Genomic DNA, 8,582 nt, shown 5'->3' on the forward strand with positions numbered 1-8,582 from the left:
TAAGATAAGTTAGTCAGAGGTTGAGAAAACGGACACTTCTCAGTTATTAAAGGGATAGTTCATTATTTTTTATATGGGCTGGTATTACTTATGCACAGTAAGACTGTTACCTTATGGAGATGGCAGTCAGCGCAGTCAGTTTGGGGGAGAAGTGGCTGTATCATAAGTCAGCCTTGTACGGTTGTAGATGGGGGCCAGAAGAAAAAGTTTTTTTTTCTACACTTACAATCATATGAAAAAGTTTGGGAACCCCTCTCAGCCGGCATTATAATTGACTCTGCTTTCACAAAAAAAATATAAAAGTGGTATGTCTTTAATTTACCAGGAACAGCTAAGTACTGGGATGTTTTCCAAACAAAGATTTTTTGAAAAGCAGTATTTGGTTGTATGAAATAAAATAAAATGTGAAAAACTGGCTGTGCAAAAATATGGGTACCCTTGTGGTTTTGTTGATTTTAATGCCTGTAACAGCATGTAAAACTGATGAATTTAAACACAAAGTTGGTTGGATTATGTTGTTAAGCCTTGAACCTCATAGAAATGTCTGTTTAATCATGAGAAAATGTATTTTAGGTGCCTAAATGCAAGTTGCACTTCTCTTTGACTCTCTGCTGAAGTGAGACAGAATGGGATCATCACAACTGCTCCCAAAAGATCTTAAAAACAAAGATTATTCATTATCATGGTTTAGGGGAAGGCTACAAGAAGCTTTCCCAAAGGTTTCAATTGTCAATTTCTACTGTAAGGAACGTTGTCAGGGAATGGAAGGACACAGGCACAGTTGCAGTTAAACCCAGGTCTAGCAGACCAAGAAAAGTACAAGAGCGGCATATGCGGCGGATTGTGAGAATGGTTGCACACAACCCACAGATCACCTCCAAAGACCTGCAAGAACATCTGGCTACAGATTGTGTATCTGTACATGGTTCAACAATTCAGTGCAATTTGCACCAAAACATCTGTATGGCCGGGTGATGAGAAGGAAGCCCTTTCTGCGCCCACGCCACAGATACAGTTGCATGGAGTATGCAAAAGCTCATTTAGACAAGCCAGATTCATATTGGAAGAAAATGCTTTGGACTGATGAGACAAAAAATAAGTTATTTGGTCTTTATAAAAAGCAGATGTTTTGGTGCAAATTGCGCTGAATTGTTGAACGATGTACAGATACACAATCTGCAGCCAGATGTTCTTGCAGGTCTTTGGAGGTGATCTGTGGGTTGTTTGCAACCATTCTCACAATCTTCCACCTATGCCGCTCCTGTTTTTTTCTTGGTCTGCCATGCCTGGGTTTAACTGCCACTGTGCCTGTGTCCTTCCATTTCCTGACAACGTTCCCTACAGTCGAAATTAACAATTGAAACCTTTGGGAAAGCTTCTTGTAGCCTTCCCCTAAACCATGACAATAAACAATCTTTGTTTTTCAGATCTTTTGGGAGCTGTTTTGATGATCTCATTCTGTCTCACTTCAGCAGAAAGTCAAAGAGAAGTGCAACTTGCATTTAGGCACCTAAAATACATTTTCTCATGATTAAACAGACAATTATATGAGGTTCAAGGCTTAACAACATAATCCAACCAACTTTGTGTTTAAAGTCATCAGTTGTACATGCTGTTACAGGCATTAAAATCAACAAAACCACAAGGGTACCCATATTTTTGCACAGCCAGTTTTTCACATTTTATTTTATTTCATACAACCAAATACTGCTTTTCAAAAAATCTTTGTTTGGAAAACATCCCAGTACTTAGCTGTTCCTGGTAAATTAAAGACATACCACTTTTATATTTTTTTTGTGAAAGCAGAGTCAATTATAATGCCGTCTGAGAGGGGTTCCCAAACTTTTTCATATGACTGTATATAAATGCTTACATAAAATCTTATTATCACTTCAATTGTACACTAAACTGAGATTTTTTGCATAGCTTTAGTTTGCCTCTAGGCGGCATTATTTCTTTGTTTTCTTATGTCTCTTGAATAGTCTAATCCGCAGGACCTCTGAGCCAAGCAGCTGATGGCGGAGAGATACAAAAAATATCTCTGACAGCAAACTAAAAGTTGAATTTTAGGTTAGAATCTATATGTGTGGACAAAATGGGTTCTTCTTCTGGCCTCCTCTGCAACAGTACAAGACTGACTTATGCTACTGCTACGTCTTCCCTAAACTCCTTATAGTGACTGTGCTGATCGCCATCTACACAAGTTAACACACTAACTATGGGTACCACATGCAACTCCACTTCAAAAATACTGAACTATCCCTTTAATTGTGCTGCGGTTTCTGCATTAATTACTAAAATTACTTGATTAATACGAATAGTCAATTATACTCTGGAGCTCTTTTTATTGTTTAAAATAGTTTTTAATTACTTTAAACATTTATTGTAATAAAAGTAATAACGTTTTGATATGATCATTCATGGTCATGATTAATATTGTTTCACCAAATAATCATTTATTGCTTATAAAAAAAACAAGAGTGCTCTGGGATGAGCCCAATGGGTAACTAATTATGATCAAATGATTGGGACAATTAAATGTATTCTTGATGGATAAAGTGTACAGTATATCTCCTCAAAACTTTATTGATCAATCTCATTCAAACATATCACATCAAAATTAAACCACAATTAACCTTTGCAAACTGTGTATTCTGGCTTAACGAAATTGGGGGAATTGAACAATAGGAAGGGTTTTGTTTAAATTTTTCAACTTTGGTCAATTTAACAGTAAAACATAAATTCAGGGGTATTTCATGCAATGGTATTTCATCCAATGGTCAACATTACTCATTCAAATGTCACTCACTCACTAATATTGAGAAGGAAAGGCATTACAGCTTGGGCACTGGCGACATGTTGTCTTTATGGATGAGATCCGCTATATCCTTGACCGTAAAGATGGAAGATGAGATTTATCTATCAAGAATAAATCACATTGTCACAATCTTTTCATGAGAAGAGGTCAAACATATTATTATTATTACAACTGTATGGGCAGAGGTAGAACCTAAAAAGGTTCAGTTTAAAACCACTTGTTGTAAGAGTGTGCTATGCTGAAAATTCACAGGGAGAGAAAAATATTTTCTTTTCTTTTCCTGTAATATAGGCCTACAGAGTTTCTCAACCTCTGGATCAGGGCCTTGTGTGTTGCTGCCAAACTAGTTGTGCAGTAGCCACACAGTATCTACATGCAAAGGCATTTGATTGCAACAAGAGGTACCGGGATCCGTCCCAAATTAGACTGTTTGGCCTGCGAGGAATGATCCCAAAGCTATTTTTTGCCTCACGCAGACCTGTTTATGATTAGCATTGCATCCGTATTTTCCACTGCAGTCAAAGAATTATCTCTGGACACACACAGATAGCAAGTCACTTTGCCTGAAAGCCAAGCTACATTCATTTGCATAATGAGAGCCAGGTTGCAAGAAGCACGTTCCTCATGTAATGCTGCACCGGTATGTGTAGGTACACGAGTGTTTGCTGTGTCTCTAGGGCCTTTCCTGGAAAACAATGAATAAGTTATGGGATAGTGTGAAAAGGTGTATCTCTTTCCTCCTGACTGGACTGGGTTTCCCTCTGGCATCTATCTCCCTTATCTTTACCCCAGGACTTTAAAACGGTTTACTTTTATATCTGGAGACAATAATCACAATATTATATCTGTTATTGTGTGTGTGTTCACGTGCATAAGTATTTAACATAAGTCCATGTGTCTGTTGAATCTGATGGGCCTAAAACACAGACCACACATATTTGCATGAAGGCAAAGGGACCAAAAGGATTCTGCTCTTTACATAAGCATTTACCTGACACGCAGAGCCGGCCCAAGTCTTCATATTTCTAAGCAAAATATGATTTGGGGGGCCCCTCTCCAATGTTAGCGCTGCTGAAACTATAGATCTTTGTTAAATATCATTCACACACCCAGTGTTTTCCGCTAGTGCCTCCACTGTGCAGCTCTGCAAAAATATTAGACAGCCGAGATTCAGACCCTCCTAGGGGAGTCCGGGGGGATGCCCCCTCGGGAGATTTTTTTAACCTTTTTAAAGTGAAATGCATGAATCTGGTGCACTTTAAGAGGAAAATTAAGAGGCTAAATCTGTGAAATTTTGTGTGAACAAATAATTTGGAGACACTGGGTCAGATGAATTAGCTATTGAAGAAGGACACATGCATTTTCCATAAAAATATTAATATAAAATAAAATATTATGGAGGGTCCTCTGGGTTGGGCTTGGAGCTCTTTTTCTTTTACGGGACATATTTCTCTGTAATATAATGAATGCATTTAGATGCAGAGAGGAACGAAGCAGAAGAACTCTGTTGTCCAGCTACTGTGTCTTTTTTTCCACAGACAAGACTGAAATAGGCTATAGACTATACACAGTGCATGGGCAACTGAGGGCAGCCCCATTTCCAATTGTTTTTAAATAAACTCAATACACACTGTGCATGGACGTGAACGTGACATGATCAGATAATTTCGGATTTCCTCCCAGATGAACTGATTACATTTTTAGGCTATTAATTATCTAGACCAAAACATTTTATTACTTTTTTTGTATGATAACTTACATTTGCATAATATGATGTTAATATCAAACACACAAACTAAAGAACTGGAGGGGGCCCCCCCTGGCGGTCGGGGGCCCTAAGCGACCGCTTAGTTCGCTTATGCCTCGGGCCGGCTCTGACACGTGTGTGTGATCTAGCCCCCTCTCCCCACCCCTTTAAAATATCTCTATTCCCCAATTTCTGATATCAGGAAGTACAATATTATAGGAAAAATTTACTTATTTTTATTTTTAGCTTGTTAAGATTAGGCAACAGAAACCATTCTTGGAACTTTGTTTGGATGTTCTAAGAGGAAATGGCCATAGATCACTCATCGCTAATGAGATTAGCAAAAGGCTTTTACTTCCCATTAACTACCAGTATTTGTGATGAGCTAATTATTGATGAGCGACCTTTACCCATTTCTTCTTCAAGGCACTGTTAATGGAATGGTTTCTGTCGCATAGAAGTGAGGCAACAAGCAAAAAATATATTCTTTTGAATTATTCCTTTAAATGTATCTCTGATTTATTTCCTTTTGTCATCTGCCAAGTCTACATGGACATAACCTTTAACCCTGGGATGGTTAACAGGCAACTGGCTTATTTTAAGATTTTGAATTTTCTTTTTTCTGTTTGAACTCAAGGCTATATCATTAAAGCCATTTTAACATACACACTTTCCTTTTTGTACAACATAAAGCAATAGGAATGTTTTGCTAGGTGTATTTTAGATACTACAAGGTAGAATGAAGGGGGAACACTGGCTCATCAAAAGGCTTTCACATCCAAAACACATGTTTTCAGTTATTCTGGCTCATTAGACCTCTGCCCAGGGTGTAGCCCAGAGTTCCCTTGGGTCACCTAAAATAAATGTGCGTTAAATAAAGGGGAAGGTTGTGCAGCCTTAGCAAGAAAGTCGGGGACATGTCATATGGTCGAGGGTTTCATGGATGCGTAGATGTTTCAGAAGCATGTTTTTAAAGGGACACTCACTTCCTAGCTATGGGAGGAGGACCATGAGAATAGTGAATGAAAGCAGCAATGAATGAAAGGATTAGATGAACGAAAAGTAGTAGTCTCTCGACCCTCTCCCTCTGCAGTGAGACTGGAACGTTTCATTCTCAGGGGGTAAAGGTAAGAATGAGCTGTGTGGATACATTTGGGACCCAGGTTAAAACTAAAAGCTGATTCACTGATCAAGATAATACGTGTGTGTTTTACTGCCAGACTTGATCAATGCAATATCAACCATTTTTTATTTATTTATAAGGTATTCAATTTAATAAGGTACTAAAGGTGGAGTCAGCAATTGAGGAGAATGCTTGTTGTCAAAATACATTTTTTGTAAAAATCAGTGAATGATCATGATCCACAAAAAAAATACAGTGTTTTTTTTCTTTTAAATATTATTTTTTGGCATTTTCAAGCTTTATTGACAATACAGAGTTGAAATGGGGAGACAGAGAGAGAGAGAAAGGGGGGATGACCTGCAGTAAATGGTCCACAAGGCCAGATTTGAACCCGCGACCACTGCAACGAAGGCCAGAGCCAATATGGTATGCGCTCTATCCACTACGTCACCGGAGCGCCCCAATACAGTGTTAATACACAGCCTTTAGGCCCTGTAAATTGGTATGTTAACTAATGGGCCACCGTAGCTAGCAACTTGCCACTGGATGTTTTTTCAGCACACACACTCCAGTGGCCAAAGCTTAATGCATACTGACCCCTGGTGAATAATCTACAAAGGTGACTCTGACATGCTCTGGCATTAAAAAGCACGTAACCATTGCTTTCCAGGATGAAATAGTGATCGAGAAAGTGAGTTATATAAAGGGCTGTGAGATAATGCTAAATGCTTTTTGAATACTTTGCAAGCAAAAGGGCTTCTGTACATTTTCATAAATTATAGTTTGTAAATGTGTCATAAAACTTGAGTTATACCAATAAGGGCAACAGTGTTTAGTCCTTGTACGAATGCATGTTTTTTTTTTAAATTAAAATGTTCAATTTAACATGTAAACATCTCGGATTTACAGAGGTCGCAGCCACAATCTCAGAGACAAGGCAAAACATCAAATGGAAACTGGAATTTCTATATGGCATAACACTGGTATCTACCCTTTTTTCTTATGTGTATCACTAGGCTCTTTTATCTCAACCTCTGTCTCTGGGCACGACGGAGGTATAGAGCAGCTTATAGATCCAATTCTGAGTTCAGTTTCTCATGACCTCTCTGACATTTTTTACTCGCTTTTTCTCAAGCTGAATTTCAAGCTGAATTTGTTACCCCATAACTCGAAACACATTCATGCAAAATTTCAAATGCAGGCGCACAAAATAATGTGGCATTCTAAAAACATTGCAAAGAATCTTAAAAGTGTATGATGCTACAGTTGTTATTCTTATTCAGTTCTCACATCAAAAGAAAACGAAAACAAATGAACATGTACTTTCTCTGTGGATATGAGAAAATATGGTAAACTATTTAGTCACTAGCTTCGGTGTTTTTGCAATTCAGGTTTCCACAATCTTTTTTTTATTTATTTTTTTACAAAAAACGTTTCCTCAATGGCAAACCAAGTAAAAAACAAAATAAATTGTCTCGAACATATACGATAACAAAACAGTGACCACAACTGAGAGCTCTGCTGTGTGAAGTGCAGTGCTGAGAAAGTTAAATCAGTGCGTATCTTCTGTCACCCCCATGAGGAATTATGAGATATAACAACAACACTGTCACCGCATGTACATGAGGTAAACCTTCTGTGGTTGCGCAAGGATTGTATACCTTCTGCTGTACGTCCAGGTTTTTTCTTAGCAGTTGAATCAACAACTGAAACATTTCGTTAACGCATCTTGAGCTCCTGTGCCAGTGTCAGAGGGTGACCCCAGTATTTTAATACTGCCATACTGAGAAAAATACAGAGAGTTTTGTGGAGCTGAAAGACTCATTCAACTTAGTGTAAACTCGTGATGGCTTGAATGTAGCCTAACCTGCATTCATTTATTTGAAAAAGTTACACACTATAGCTTGAACTGGGAAGTTTGACAACACTCATTTCTGTTCAATGCATTTGAAGCTGCTAACTGTTAGCATTAAAACAGGAAACTTAGGGTTCAAGGGTAATACAATCAAACTACCTGCATCGCTCATCCTCATTAATCAACTTGTCATTGAGAAAAATTAAACTTTGCAGTTTGACTATTTCATGACCAGGACCAGTGACTTCCTGAAGCTAATGATATGCTCAACAGAGGCTTCATATTTTACCGCAGCTAAACCTCTGTAGGCTTCAAATTCAATATGTTTGCCTGGTTTTATATTATGTGTATGAGCAATATCAATATTTCATATAATTAACTAAAAGAAAAATAACCAAATCCAAAGAGAATATCTATACTGTTACAGTATATATATTCCCTTTTAGATTTGGTTAAAAAAAAGTGTGTGCAGGGCCAGTGAAAATATACAAGGGGCCAGTAAAACTCAGATCCACTGGCCCGGCAGGCCAGTAGGAAAAAAAAGTTATGTTGAACCCTGATGATGTCTGCGAAAAAAGAATGAGTGAACATATTGTAGTGTATTTTGTTATGACACATTCTAAGATTACTGTATGTTATTATACATTTTATATTAAGGTCTACTGCTACAGAGTAGGACAGCGACAATGCCTCATCAGGCAGGGGGCAAAGTCAGGGATGTAAGCTGCTTGAGGAGGAAACCCTCAAGGCTGACCTGTAGATCATTCAAATTTCACACAAAGGTGACTGTCTTGTGAGTTAATCAAAGACAGTCTGGCTAAGAGTTAACAGTAGTTTATTGATCCTGGTCATCATCATCATCATCATCATCAGCATTGTCTTAAAAGTTGCTGAATCAGACTTCTTGGCCAACGTGACATATCGACTCTAGGTGATGACTAGACTCAGGATGTCCTCTGGGGGCCAGAGGGCAACCCAGATGTCCCCTGACTTATTAGGGTGGAGTTAGTTAGGGTACACCAATTAGGTGTTAGGAGGA

The sequence above is a fragment of the Ammodytes marinus genome, assembly GCF_949987685.1.
Source record: "Ammodytes marinus genome assembly, chromosome: 5".
Taxonomy (NCBI): domain Eukaryota; kingdom Metazoa; phylum Chordata; class Actinopteri; order Uranoscopiformes; family Ammodytidae; genus Ammodytes; species Ammodytes marinus.